The 15,984-nt window shown below is 39.5% G+C and overlaps 1 protein-coding gene across 6 annotated transcripts in view; it reads right to left on the bottom strand.

Annotated features, from left to right (window-relative positions):
• Nucleotides 1-10,641, bottom strand: part of Fam135a (family with sequence similarity 135 member A) — a 74,159-nt gene extending 63,518 nt beyond the window's left edge. For 4 of the 6 annotated variants that reach the window (XM_041655782.1, XM_041655786.1, XM_041655785.1 and 1 more), the window contains exons 1-2: nt 10,440-10,641; nt 8,947-9,035 (exon numbers count right to left, since the gene is read on the bottom strand). The gene's annotated coding sequence lies outside the window, so the exon portion shown is untranslated. The remainder of the gene's footprint in view (nt 1-8,946; nt 9,036-10,439) is intronic. The other 2 variants (XM_041655783.1, XM_041655784.1) reach the window with 2 other exon arrangements.
• Between the last annotated feature and the right edge of the window lie 5,343 nt (nt 10,642-15,984).

Raw genomic sequence — 15,984 nt, 5'->3', positions numbered from 1 at the left:
TATGATATGGATATATTGAAAACAGGCACCGATAAACAAGCGCCTTTACTGGTGTATATTCCCTCTCCTCCAGTTCCTATATCCTGCTGTGCTCTTTGTTATGTTGCTGCTATCGCCTTTCCTTACATCCTTCCCTTTTTACTAAGCAACTTTAAAAAGAATCATATAAATGTACAAATATGCAGATGAGGCTTATAAATCACTGTGACTGTCACTGTTACCCTCTAAAACACAGGCAGTTATATTTTAATGAATTGCGAAGAGAAATAAAATTTTTAAAAAAAGGTAAAGGGATAACAGGAAAAAGAAAAATTTAGGGCTCTTAGGGTCATTAAACATGTCTGTGATTCTCTTGTCACAAACTAGGTTTTTTTCACCTATGAAACGCTAAGCAAATGCTGCGTGACTCCTTCAGTTCTTGCTGGCTCTCTGCAAGAGGAACCAAACATATTCTGTGATCCTCAGTTTATGCTTGGTGGCAATTATTGGTGATATAAAATTTTCAAGAGGAAGTAGGAAGCCGTTTTTTTCCCCTCAAGGTAAAATCTTACTTTTAAAAGTTGTCAACTTTTGGTGAGGGAGGGGGACTTGATCAGAGGACGGGAAGGGAAATGGGAGGCGGTGGCGGGGAGGAGGCAGAAATCTTTAATAAATAAATAAATTAAAAAAATAAATAAATAAAACTTAAAAAAAAAGTTGTCAACTTTAAAAATTTAAAAATAAGGACAAAAACTGTACACTACAAGCCAAATTCAGAAAGTGCAAATTCATTCTATGGATCATCAAATCAATCTCTAATTTATACAGATTTTTATGACACTCACAAAAAAAAGGTCATGGTCTGTCCTGTCTCAAGAACTAAAGCAAGTGCTAGAAAAGCCTTCTTTCTTTTGCTACAGTTACGCTTAGGGCATTCTCCAATGCAAGGACCTTTCTGCAACCTCCACAAGCCATGAGAATCACAGCCTCTTGAACAGTCCAGGGCTGGCTCAGAGCCCATCAATTTAACCCTGGCCTCTGAAGCTATTAAAATCAGCTGACTTATCTGAGACTAAATGGTTTACTCTTCTAGCCCTGGCAAAACAGAATGCAGAACTCAATAATCTGGAGGCCAATCAAACGATCCGTTCTGCACAATTTCCTAAATCACCAACAGATAATTCAGTTGAGCAAGCCACAAACCCTAATCCAGACAAGGAGATGACTCTAGTACTCAGTGAGAAATTTATGTCAAAAAGCCCTTATGGAGAAAAGAAAGGATTTTGCCACTCCTGCCTAGCAAATCTGATAAACAGGGAGAAAAAAAAAATACCTTGTAATACCTCAGGAAAAGTTAGTTCAAGAAAAAAAAATTCAGTGATAATCTGAAAGTCATTTTTGTTCTTTCTAAAACGCTCTGTCCAAAATGGAGAACACAACAAAGGGGTGTCTAGTATGACCGAAGAACCGATTTCTTAATTTAATTTTAATCTAACGTGAAGCCACGTTAGATTTCCCTGCTGTGGTGGTTTGACTACAAATGGTCCCCATGGACTCATATTTGAATGCTTGACCGATAGAGAGTGTCACTATTAGAGGTGTGGCCTTGTTGGAGGAGGTATGTATTGTGGGGGCAGACTTTGAGGTCTCACATGCTCAAGCTACACCCAGTGTGGGTCACAGTTCACTTCCTGTTGCCTTCAGATTAAGATGTAGAACTCTCAGCTCCTTCTTCAGCCCCATGTCTACCTGCTTGATGCCATGCTTTTCACTGTGATGATAATGGACTATACCTCTGAAACTGTAAGTCAGCCCCAATTACATATTTTCCTTTATAATACTTGCCATAGTCATGGTCTCTCTTCACAGCAATAGAAACCTGAAGTAAGATACCTACTAAACCTAGCTTTATTGTGCTGGTACTACTTTGAGCATTATATGTAGCGAATTAAAAATATTAGGGCCAGACATGACATTACACACTTTTAATCCTAACACTCAGGAGGCAAAGGCAAGAGATCTCTGTCAGTTTGGGGCCAGTCTGGTGTACATGGCTAGTTCCAGGCCAGTCAGGTTATTCAGTGAGTGCTATCTCTAAAAACAAAACAGAAAAGGTGGGGTAGATTAAAATACGCTGATATATTTTATATATATATATATATATATATATATATTGAAGATTTAGTACAAAAATCATGTTTCCTCCGGGCGGTGGTGGCGCACGCCTTTAATCCCAGCACTCGGGAGGCAGAGGCAGGCGGATCTCTGTGAGTTCGAGACCAGGCTGGTCTACAAGAGCTAGTTCCAGGACAGGCTCCAAAACCACAAAGAAACCCTGTCTCGAAAAACCAAAAAAAAAAAAAAAAAAAAAAAAAAAAATCATGTTTCCTTTTTTATATTGACATGTATCTTAGTTAAGGGTTTGCAAGATTGGGAGGAAAAGATTTATTTGGTTTTGGTTTACACCTCCACATTACTGTTCATCATGGAAAGAAACAGAAAGTCAGACAGGGAAGACCTGGAACTGATGCAGGCCCATGGAGCGTGCTGTTTACAAGCTTGCTCAGCCTGCTTTCTATAGAGCCCTGGACTACCAGCCCAGGGAGAGCCCATGTAGGCCCTTCCCTATCAATAACTAATTAAGAAATATCCTAGAGCCAGATCTTATGGAGGCATTTTCTCAGTTGAGGTTGCACCTTTCAGGTAACTCTAGCTTGTATCAAGTTGACATAGGACTATCCTCCACAACATGTCTTTCAAAAATATTTAAAAACCTTTTATGTGTATGTATGGGTACTTGTGTATGGGTGCCCTCAGGGGCCAGATTCCCTAGTGGCTATGAGTTGCCTGACATGGGTCCTGGCAACCAAACTCGAGTCCTGTGCAAGAGTAGCAAGTATTGTTAACCACCAAGCCATGTCTTCAGAACTTCATTTACTGACTGACATATCTCAAGGTAGTATTTTAGATATAATATCCTTCAGTTGGTAGCTGAAGAATATTATATTTTTAGATATAATATTCTGTATACATTATCTGAAGGATAGTGTATCTAAAATGCATATATTATATATAATATATAATATATAATATATAAATGCATATATATGTATTTTAGATACACTATCCTTCAGATACTTCAGAAACTGACATATCTCAAGGCAGTATTTTAGATAGAATACCCAAAATTATTTGCACCTGTTTCCCCATTTCTCAGCATTTTTATGCATTTAACATGCAGAAGCACACAATGTCAGCATGCATGAGGAAGTCAAAAGTACATCTTGCAGGAATAGATTCTTTCCTTCTACTGTGTGGGGTCCATATCATCAGACTGGGAACAAGTACCTTGATCTACTGAGACAGTTCACCAGCCCCTCAAAACTAATTTCATCAGTGTTTAAAATGTGTGGTCACTAGAAAATTGTAAATCTCATGCACTCACAACCTTCTACTGTAAACCAGTCTATTCTGGCTAGTGTGCATACACTAATTGCCCCAGAAGTAGTTCTAAATGCATAGTGCTGCCATGCACAGCTTAAGAGCTACCAAGATACCAACTTCCCATCAGGGCAGATGAGACAGCTATTAGTACCAAATAACTGCCAAGGGATACTTTAAGAAACTGCAAGAAATGCTCCTACATCACCCACACTAATCCTAAAACACTTCCTCAACTTAGAAGTCATTAGTGTTTTACAACACTATGGATGGGGAAGCACCTGAAATTGAGAGGCAAAGCTCAGAAGTTCCTTAAGATGGACTGGACACCACAGAAATTAATTGCTCTCACAGAAATCAAGAAGCAGCCTTAACTCTTCAGCTATGGGATCACAGATACCTGTGGGATATTCTGTTTACTAAGGCAGATGGAAAAGGAGCTGAACAAATTAGAAATGCCATACTTGTCAGTCCAAGGAATATAAGGGCCACCCTTCCAGCAATGGTGGAGGCAACAGCTAGTTTCTGAATTCTGCCTGTAATTTAGGGTCTATAAGATAAATGGAATCAGAACCTGTAATAATGATAGCCCAAACAATACCCAAATGATACCAACTACAGAAAAAAAAATGTTCCCTGAAAGGCTCCTTGTTAGCATTTAATATATCATTTTCTCATAAGACATGAAATACTTTTTCCTTTAGTACTGTGAACAAGTTCATTTTTTCCAGATAAATACTATCTAACATAGTTTAGCTTGCACTTAAGGAGCCATACAGCTCACATTATGACAGACATGGAAACTGATCTCAAATGAAGGAACAGCAGATTCCCTCACAACAGGAAGACTATCTAAGATGCAAAGTTAATTTAAGTATGCTAATTAGAAATGATAGAGAAATGTTCTAATGAGGTTAAAAATGGGGTTACCTCAATGCATCTAATAGCAATGAATATAAAGTCCATGTCAGTTTCCTTGGGTTTCTCTAAAGAAATAATTAGGAGGCCTTAAATAGAAGGAACCTAGAAGTCTTGAGAAAGCTGTTTTCTTGTGAGTAACATAAAGTTCTTCTAACAATCCTGATTGTAGCCCACAACTAGCAGAAAGCTGGGCCTCCCGATGAAAGGAATGCTTAGCTTTCCTGAGTTTCAGTCTAAATTTAGAACTCTAAATTTACATAGCTACTTTGAGTTAATCTTGACCAAGTCATAAACCACAGCATATATACTGAAAACAATCAGCTGATGACATCTGGATTTGCAGTTTTTGAATCAAGTCTGCTATCGTCTGTAAATTCTGGTCCTGTGATTAAGTGTTCACTGACTGGCTGATTCTGAAAATCTGAGCAAATCTTATTCTTAGGTTTATATTCTTTTCTGGTTGACTGAGGCCATGACACCCTATCCATCTTTGCAAGCTTCTTGCAGACGCTTACCACGCTCAGTACTGGATCATACCCTGCCCTATATGGCCCAGCCAACCTGGCATGCAGCACCCTCTAAAGATCACTACCACTCAGATAACTTGTAACCTTTTGTTTTACTCAGAATCACTTGTACATGTACATATACTCAGCAGTAAAGCCAGCCACTCATTTAAAAGGGTGACTTGCTGCAAAACTGAACTCATGAGTGTTGTTACAGTAAAAAGGACACATTAAGTAAGGAAAATCATACATCTAGACATTTTGGATGGCATTCCTCACTTATCAAAAGTGAACTCTGAACTTAGCATTTTACCAGCCATTTGCACACTGCGTGAATACAGAAAATTTAAAACTACAGAACTAGATTCTCTTCTTTGGGGAGGGGAGAGGACAGACCTTCCAGAGGAAAGGAAAGAGTAGCTTGACAGACATGTTTCTGAACAGCTTTATTCTCCACTGATGATATCAAATATAGACCAAACAGCAAAGTAAAATAAAAGCAAATACAGGCGCTTACAACTTGGCACAACAACTCCTGCACTGGTAGCTTTAATTATGCTACTTGATTTATTTCTCCTAGAAGTCTAGAAATTAAGGTTCAGATGTTTGCTTCAAAGTCACATAGAAAAGAAACTATTTCAAAGTCACTTAGAAAGGAAATAACGAAAAAAGACAAAGAATTAAAACGTGTTCAACCCACTGCCTATATTTGTACTTACAATACTCTAAAGTCCATATTAGCACTGCTGTAAAAAATAGTTAATGATCATGAAGCCATAAATGAATGTGTCCACTAGAGGAAAAATTAGAACACAACACTAGTGGGAAAAAATTACCTTACTGAATTAACTATATTCAGTTTCCCATGCAATCAACAGTATTTCCAATGAAATTCTAAAGTTCTCACACCCACAGCCACACAAACTAAAGTATACTTTGAAGAGATCATCTATTCTCATTTCTTTAAAGTTTGTCTCTAAACAGCTGACTACTAGAAAGGAAATGCATTATTACCAATATTAGAACTGACATTAATTAGGAACTCTTTAAGATAAACAACAAAAAGAACACTATGTCAACGGCATAAAAAGGGCAGCAAATTTTAAGAAGGACAATAGGAAGCATTAGTTATTCTGAGAGTTTGTCTAGGTTTCCTTCTGTAACAAAACGGGTGAACAAAGAACTTTTCCTGTGGCAATGGACAAACCCTACTTCCATTATTATTTAGACAAAAGGAATATTCAATTTATTAAAAGCAGTTCATATAAACTTTTAAAGGATGCATTAGTGTAAACACAATTCTCCCAGCACCATAGACTAAAATGCCTTTGAATAAGCCACGCTATTATAAACCTTTAAGACTTCAGACGAGTCAACAAAACAAAAGCCTAGTGAAGCACCATGATCATGTGATGTCTAGTTCAAGGGTATGTTCAACAGTGCTTGAAATATTTCTTTGGTTACTTCAAGAGAAAACAAGACTCAGTAAAAATAATCAAACCTTTCTAAAAAAATATTGTAGGAAACCAAGTTTTCTTGACATCCTACGCTTCCTCGGAGTTGTTATTCTACTAGAAACTTTAATACCAGACCTGAATTCCAATTCAGATTTAAATCTGTTTTCTCAAATGGAAAAATTATATAATCTCTAGCTGGAAAATTAATGTTTAAAAGATAATATACACAAAGCACTAAACATGGTATTTGGTGCATGATGATCAATAAAAGCTGATCTTGTGACTTTTATCATCATTTTTAAATAATTCTATTCAGGGAAATATCTATTCAAAATAATACAGATCAAGTAAAACTAGTTATAATTATATTTTTCAAGTGTATCACTTGAAAATATCTTCATTTATAGGACCGGGGACTTTAAATGGAGAATGATTAGCTCCAACTAAAATTCAATGAATCTATTTGCAAAGGCTGGGAGAAAAGTCTACTAAAGATTTCAATTAGATTCTCAATTTACTGATTTCACTCCTAACATTTCCCTGGCTCACCTATATGAGGACTATTTCAAAACTCCTCTACAAGCATTACATTACTATGTGGTGGGAAAGTCGTTATGAATTTTACATAAAGGAGCTGGAGAAAACCCGCATTCTAGCCTTGTTTACCTGAATAGGGGACTACTTTTAAGTCTTAAAACCGAGTAAGGATAGAGCAGTCTGAAACTCTGGAGCTCTCAATTGCAAAAGACAGAAGTGATGGTTGGTACAGGCTTCCAGGGAAGTGACAGCTGGGGGTACACAGGCTTCCGAGGTCCCACACAGAGATGATAATCCCTGATGGTGTTACTTAACGCCCGAGGGGGGAGCAGCATTTCCAAGTCTAACTTACTGGCAACTTGAACACCATGTGACAGTCACCACTGTTCTAAAAACAATTATGAATGCTGCACTTGCATTCTATGGGGCAACCTCAAGGGATTCAATAAAGGAATACCAATTCTAGGTCAGACTAAATTAATTGTAGCTAAATGCAGCAACAGAAATGTTCTAGATGCCTACAGAGAACCCACTACGTTTGGTCAGACCCAGATTTCTATACTCACAAGATACTTTAGAAATAATTTCTGATTACGACTGGTCTAACAAAACTCCTTAAAAGGAAATATACACTATAATTTTCTCAGAATGGTTTCTTGGTTGAGAGATAATTCACAAAGTTGGCTTCATAATAACAAGAACTATGTAAAAAGTATTCTAAGTAGGAGATATCCTTTAATAGCACAGTATACCTGGCACCTTTATATATCTATAAAAGAGACCAATTTTTATGTTTAGCATATATAACTTGATAACTAAACATGTAGGTACATGTTAAAAACTTCCAATCTTTAAAATATGCAACCACTGTGGCGGTGCCTCGCTAAATTCCTGAAAACATGCGTGCTTCTGACATGTGCATGCTACTTTTCTGAAAGCCTCTGGATCCAGTAAGAATGCTCTTGGTATCACGACTCTGCAGCTAGTTCCTATTCATTCCTCAGCCTTTTTCCTGACACTCAGGACAAGCTAACCCCACGCATTTTAAATATCCATGCTTTATCTCCACTTGCTCTCTGAAATAAACACATGCACGGATCACACAGTTCTCTAAGTAGTGTTTTCCTCAATATCTCAATTCAAAGCAAAGGAAATCCTTGCCTTTTATATCTCCTAAACAATCTCTAGCAACCCAGAAGTCTTCAGGGACTATAGTTTACAGAAACTAAAGTGAATATAAAAGACAATAGCAAAAAACTAGAGAGTTACTAAAGATAGAATTCTTGTAGTTCCTTTGAGTACCAACTCCTGGCAAATAAAGCATTTATCTGCTTTATATACTGAGTGATCCAATGTCTGCTCATTGTGTCTGAACATTAACTAATCTAAGCCGATCCATAGTTCACTAGTATTCTACTAGATATTACACAGAAATCTGAAAAAAAAATTAAACTGTTTAGCTTGATCCTCAGAGATCTAAGTAGTCAACTTAATTGTTACTAATAGAAAATTAAACAAACATAAATGGCATATTTACACAGAAATTTCTGTTTGTGGTGGCCCCAAGCACGTTTAAATGATGAGGGCTGACTACAGTTAGATTACTGGGTTGCCAGCAGTATTACTGCACTCTACAGGTGGAGACACTGAGGTTAGAAGCTAAATGGTTTCTACAAACTACTACTGAGTTATACTATGGGTTCAAATCTCTTGACATTTAGTCCTGTGCCAGCTATATAACAGAAACCCCTTATTTAATTGCAAAGAAAATAAAAGCAGTTCACTACAATAAGAATGTGCAGATGGTGACTTTCTAATGGATAATTCCCTACAGATAAAAAGATCTGCTTTTCGAGGAAAACAAGCTTCTTTGAGAAACAGCAATGATTTTATTTGCATTGGAAAAGCATTTAAAATGTTAAATGTAGGGCGAATTCGTCATCATTCACGCGGAATGCTAGCTTTTCTAAGAGAAATGTGGTTTAACAACACCAGATCCTTCTGCTTTCTATGAGTAAGCCACCTTGAACAAGGAGCAAAACTATTTTTTTTTTTGCCTTGGTATTTCCCTTCTTAAAATAGAAATAGAAAAATTTAATTCCTACCTGGCATAGGTAGCATAAGAAAGAATTTATTGTCTGTGGGCTGCTTTGAGATTCCAGATTGAGATACATAATCCGGTTGGTCTTCAACCCTAGAATAAAGGCAAACTTTACTGAAAATAATTGCCTCGGCAGATGCCTCCAGAATACAACACTACACCACTATCAACAGAAACAGAAGTTTTACTTTAATTAGATCTGGCTCGAAATGAAGAGAAGAAAGACTCCAATTTTTTTTTATTAAATTCTTTTGCCCAATTCAAAAGATTAATACTTCTATTCTCCTTTGTTCCTCCTCAGTGAGCAGTTACCCTATTCCTGTTAGCAGAGACCGCAGACATTTATTAAAGAGAACAGACTCAAAATGATGCGACCAGGCGTGATAGTGAGTGAAAACACCAAGTCAATAAATTTGATATAGTAAGTTTTGGTTAAATTTCATTTCAGATTTGTTCCTGGACAACTAGAGTTACTGGAGCATTAACCTTTGCCAAATCTTAACTCTTTATAAATGGCCAGAGTGTTTCTCATAAAATAAACTGGTATACGTTTCTTAAAGATTCAATAACATGTACTGCCATTCTTCAGACGATATTTTCAGGAGAAGAAAGATGAAATCGACTTCTCAGGAAGTAACACTAGGGATACCGAGCGTATCTCCAGATTAGGTCGAAAGCAGAAGAGGCAAGGGTGTGTTACAACTTTTTAGGGATGTAATAAAAAGTAAAACAAATGGACTGAATAAAAAGGCTCCATCCATACAAAGAAGAAAAAGTTTTATGATGAGAAACCAAAAACCACCCAAGACGAGAGAATAGAAATCGGTTCAGCACGGAGGTTTTGGGAGCCACTGGCCAGAAAGCAATGAAGCAGGGTAGCCAAAGAGGTAAGAGAGTGAGGGCCTATGAAGGCAAGGTGGAACACAGAGAGAACACTAGCGCAAAAAGATGCTTAGGCACAACAACAAAACAAGCAAAAAGCCCCCCCCCCAACCCCACCCTCCCACAAGCTAATAACTAATAAAAGAGCTAGGATGAAGTACCAAAGAAGGAAAACAGTGTCAACACTCAGAAAACTGGTCAGCGAAGGCTGAGAGCTATCGACTGGGGATACACAGTCCAGGGGAGCAAATCGCGCAAAGCAGGACCGACAACAAGGGACCACCGGGGCCGAAGGGCACGCAGGGGCGGGGGGGAGAGCGGACGAGGGTCGCAGGGCCAGGCGGAGAAGACGGAGCGGGACGAGGGCGGGCTGGACAGCGGGCGCGAGGTGCGGGAAGGGCCGGCTGGGAGCGCCAGGCTGCGTGCCGCGCCCCTCGTGTCCCCGCCGACCTTCAGCGGGCCCAGGACCGGGCTCCGACCGCCGGCCACCGCCGGCTGAGGCCAGGACAGCGGAGTCGGACCAGACGACGAGGCCGCTTCCTGTCCGGCCCCGCGGCAGAGGGACCCGAACCGGGTCGCGGGGTCGGAAGTCGCGCGGGGCAGTGCGGGGCTCACCTCTCAAGCCGAGCGGCCTCGGCTCGCGCCTGTGCGGTGGAGGAGTTCTGCGTCCGGCTGGAAGGCGTCCTTCCCCAGGTCAGCACCATCCCGCCCGGGGCCCACTCACATCGCCATCGCAGCCACCGCAACCACCGCAAGCCTGGAAGTCGGTTCGTCACGGGCGCTCGGCTCCCGGCCCAGCGCCTCCGGAGAGCATGCGCAGTCGCATCGGTCCCGAGGGAGCGCGGCCAGCGAACGATACCTGCGTTCAACAGGTCCCGGCCCGCGGCCCCGCCCCTAGCGCGCTCCCCTCCCCCTCGCGCTACGTCCCGCCCTCTCAGGAGCGAGGCCCCGCCCCCTTTTGGGCTCCACGTCCCGCCCCTTTGGAGCCGCAGCCGCTGTGGCCGCGCCGGCGCCAACCGAGATTTCAAGATTTGGTCTCCTTTCCCGGCTCGCTCTCCCAAGATCCCGCGAGAACGGGAGGCTTGCGTCAATAAAAGGCGCGAGCCCGGTTGAAGTGGGAGTTTGAGGGATAGTGTGGAGAGCTTGTCAAGACTTAGAGGAGCCCGAAGAGGCCAGAAAGGTCAATTTAAGACTGTAGAGATTGCTCTTGGAGTCAGCCCTTCTCTCCTTGCAGCCCAGGCTGAGCCGGCCCCTGCGCCTCTGTTAGGGCAATAGCAAGGAAGCTGCTGAGGGTCCGTGCTGCCCCTTCGGGCCTCCTATATGGTTGTGGCGATGCGGGGATGCTGATCCATTAGCTTCTTGATTGATGGCATCTAAATAGAAGCTTTCAGATCTTAAACTCCATTAACAGAAGCTCATGTGAAATAGTCCCTCATTGATTAACCTCATCCTTCCTTTCCCACGGTCCCAGCAGAACACTGTATAGCACGCTAAAGCTTCTGTGTGTGACGAAAGCAGGGTTGCAGCAAAACTCCTCAACAGCTTTTGCTAAAAATGAAGGGGGAGGACGGATAGTGGCGATGGTTATGTATAATGAGAGTGGGAGTGGTGCCACTGATCTAAAAATGGCAAGTTTTCTGTATATTTTGCTACAATAATAATGAACGAAACTTTTCTGTTCACTTGGCAGTGATGATGTTGCCTTGTACCTTAGGCCCTTTGAAATTAACTGTTAAATATGATTTACCCCTTGGCTTTCCTTCATTTTTGAACAGATTTTTAAACAGGACTGAAATGCCTCAGTTGCCCTATGATAACCAGTCTGTTAACATTTGCATAAATGACTTCTATAGACAGAGCCGTAGATACTAAGGTGGGTGCCCACAGTATGCAACGGTAAGTGAGTATATTTCTGTAACAGCTATGAGACTGAAACTGAGGAAAGCGAAGTTTAAATATTGCACTTCCGTTATGGGTACAACAGCTACAAGTCCAAAGAGTAAATCTATCACTTCATCATGTTGTGATGTTATTTCATGACTTGATGGCCATGGTCCTGTGGGAAAAGCATGACATAAAAGTAAGCATGCCAATCCTCCAGTTAAAAAGAAAGCGTCTGACAATGCTTCGTGGCTCTCACCTGTAATCATTCTGTTTGACAGGCTGAGGCCAACCTGGGCTGCAAAGTGCTACCCTGTCTCAATAAGTGAATGAATGAATTGCCTTCTTTTTTTTTTTGAAGCTGATAGTGTTACTTGCATATGATTGTTGAATGGAGATAAGTGTAATCGAAGGCTTTACTACTTGATCTAAGTGAATGTATTAAAGGAGAAGATTGGAATCTATGAAAAAGAAATCCAGATTTATAATGCACGTGCCATAGTCTTCAATATATTACCAAGGAAACCCTGATTCTGCATAACTGATTAAACTGTAAAGTAGTTTTTACTATACAGTGCGAAAAGGTGCAAACAGTTACTTCTGGGTCGCAACTCAGGTTATTTGGGTTTTCAAATGACGAAGCATTTGCTTGGCTCAGAACCTGTCAGACAGGAGGTATTGCTCCCAGCACCACACCTCTGAATCACCTCTAAAAAGTGTAATTATCTAGTATCAAGTGGCAGCAATGGCAGGGCTTCATGAATTGTGCTCGTCTTTCTATGCCTAATGCTTACCTTGTTTTTTAATAATGTGATATTTATGCTAATTATCCCTAGCTTTATGATAGCAAACACATCAGGGCAGCTATCTTGTTCTCCTAATGACTCATGCATCGCCTCAAGAACTTTTAGCCAGTTCCAGCCGCATCTCTGGGTCCCGTCAGACTGCTTTTCTCAGCTAGCCTGACGTATCTTCTCGTTCACTGTAGCTCAGACCGAGCTCTGACCATTTCCCTTTTCCCTTTGTGTAGAGATCTGCTGCTCACAACCTTGTAGTTTCTGACAGTGTGACAGATTCCCTTACCAAGCCTGGAACCTCCCAGTCATATTGGATACTTTTCTGTGTCTCCTGTCTATTGCATTTCTATATCCTATTTCAGTTTCCAAAACTTCTGTATTTCAAAATGGTTTTCAACTCCAAGGGAAAGTCTGACTTGGAAAAAAAGGAAAATCACTTCTAGTGAGACCAGAGAAAGGGATTTAAAGCATAGTATTAATGGAAATGAAGGAGATTTGTCAACTTTAAGTTATTTATTGCATGACAAGATTTTTTGATAAGACTGTCTAAAATAATCAGTCATGCAATCAATATTTAAAGTTATTCTTTAAACATTAATTTACTATGAATTAAAGTCTGCATAAAAGAAAAAACTTACTGCATCAAATAAAACGTTTTTTATGTGTATCACTTCATATTTGCTGAACATTGAAATCAGTGTTCTTGCCTTTTTCAGGTACAGAAAATTTTAAAGCTGTGTACTTATTTTGAGTTCATGAATTCATGACCTAATTTAAATTTTTTTGTTTGTTTGTTTGTTTGTTTTTCGAGACAGGGTTTCTCTGTGGCTTTGGAGCCTGTCCTGGAACTAGCTCTTGTAGACCAGGCTGGTCTCGAACTCACAGAGATCCGCCTGCCTCTGCCTCTCAAGTGCTGGGATTAAAGGCATGCGCCACCACCGCCCGGCTTGGAAATCCTATTCTTACAAAGAAAGACCTTGTTACAAAAGAAAAGTTCCGTGCTTTTAAATAGTTCTGTCCCTAACTAGATCAATTGAATTTCTAGGCAATATCTGTAATTAATACTGGACAGCCCTTAAAAATGCATCCAACTCTAAACTCCAATGTCCACACAGAATGCAAAAGTAAACATTTAAAAATTCTTTTCAATAGGAAGGTTCTTCTTTACAGTTCTAGGTTTGCATTGGAACCATCACTATAAACACAGTAGTCAGAAAAGCTACAACAATAAAATGACATTTTTCTACTCCAGCTATCATTAGGCTTAATTTCCTTTACGGTCAACTACAAATTTGTTTATCCTTTTGTTTCCTATTTTTGAAATTATTATTAGTTGCTGAATTTATCTAGGGTGCAGAAAAAGAAAAATATACAGTATCCTGAAAAATGAGAATCTAGTTCTTGAATTTTTCCCAGCCAGATACTAAGCAGGCCCCACTCTGTTTAGCTTCCAAGAACAAATGAGGTTGGTCAAGTTCAGTATAGCATGACTGTTGACTAAAAATTCTTGAAATGTTATTTAAATAACTATGTCATTCAAAAAATTCAATTTAAACTTACCTAGGTCAGTAGCAAATTGTCGTAAGTGACTCTGTTTATAAGAACACCTTGAACAAACTCGCTGCATGCTTGCTTCTGCAGGTTAAGGGAAAATAATAGTCTTGGTGACGGATCTTCTTTTTGGTACCTTCATCAGAGAATATAAGACTACTTAGCAGTGTGTGTGTGTGTGTGTGTGTGTGTGTGTGTGTGTGTGTTATAACATTCACCTCTAATCCCAGAGTCAGATCCCTTTGTGAGTTTCAGGCCAGTCTGGTCTATATAGAGGATTCCAGATCAGCCAGGAGTACATAGAGACTTTACTTTACATAGAAAATTTGCAGGTGCCGTATAACCAATGTTTGTTCATTTTCCTTTTACTGAGTGAGCCCTGGAGTTCTAATGTACCATAGTGACTATAAGTAATAATAATTTATATGCTTGAACTTTGGTGACAATGTATCTTCAGTATTTTCATCACATACAGATTTGTGAAATGTTGGTTAACTTAGCTGTAATCATTTCACTATATGTTAGAATATCACTTTGTATACCTTTAATATGTATGTGACATTTATATGTCAATTATACCCAAATAAAATACATTGCTTTTTTTTCTTGCTTTTATCCTCCTTCCCCACTCTGTGCCCTTTCCCTTCTTTTCCTTGTATTTACCATCTACTGGTATCAGGTTTATCCCAACTTTGTTAAATAAAATTGGAAGTACTTTTTAGTTATATCACATATTATTGAAGATAATTATTTCTTTACCAATGTAACCTTAATCTTTTTTTATTTTCTCATGCTACCCACCTCTTAGTTTTTCTTCTTATATCTGAATATATCTGTTAGTTAAGACATAAAGCATATGTTCATAAAGAGCATAGTCAAAGAGCATAGGGATTATGGCAAAATGTTCTACATAAGTAATAATCTGTGTTTTAATGAATATATTTCTACATAAAAATCTCACGTTTATATCTGTATATATGCATAACCCATCCAGTATAGCTGGAGGTTTCTCTCCTACCCACTGGTTCCCAAATAAACACTCAGAGGCTTATATTAATTATAAAAGTTTGGCTGATGGCTCAGGCTTATTACTAGCTAGTTATTATAACTTAAACCATTTTTATTATTTTATATTTTACCATGAGGCTTGTGTCTTGTTACCTTATCTTACTTCCCCAGGGGCTGCTGGCATCTCCCAGACTCCACCTTCTTTTCCCCTGTATCTTTGCTTGAATTTCCCACCTGGCTCTATTCTGCCTGAATATTGGCCAGATCAGCTTCTTTATTAACCAATGGTAATAAGACATATTCACAGCACACAGAAGGGCATCCCACATCAATCCAACCTATCTTGGTCCAATCTGAAAACATTAGTTGTGCTCTTTATGGCTTTCAGCAACATCACTCACTACTTTGCCACTCAATCTTAATACTGCTTAGATTATAAATTTTAGGTATGTTTTGGTGGAATTCTCTATTTCTCACTATTTTGAAAATTTTGTATCATTTTGTTTCAAGAATGGTAAACGACTATGCCAAAACAAGCTTTGACATCTGTATATGTTTTATATATGTACAGCCACATCAGTCATAGCTTGCTGTGTGGGGTACATGCTAGTAGTACTCTATTTTTAAAACAATACTACAGGAGGCTGGAGAGATGGCTCAGGGGTTAAGAGCATTTGTTGCTCTTGGAGAGGAGGGGCTTCAGTTCCCAGCACCTACATGAGTTCCCAGCACCACAACCATCCATCATCCCATCTGCAGGGGATCTACCTCTTCTGGCCTCTAAAGGCACCAAGCATGTGCTTGATTCACATACATGCATGCAGGCCAATACCCATACCAATTAAGTTAATAAGTCTTAAGAACATTACTGTATATGCAATATACGTATCCTCAGTTTCTTCCAGGCAAATGTACTGTAATTT

Source organism: Microtus oregoni, unplaced genomic scaffold, assembly GCF_018167655.1.
Source record: "Microtus oregoni isolate MIOR12 unplaced genomic scaffold, Mior012 000007F_ref0000211, whole genome shotgun sequence".
NCBI classification, from domain to species: Eukaryota; Metazoa; Chordata; class Mammalia; order Rodentia; family Cricetidae; genus Microtus; species Microtus oregoni.
This window is presented reverse-complemented; position numbering and strand designations above follow the sequence as displayed.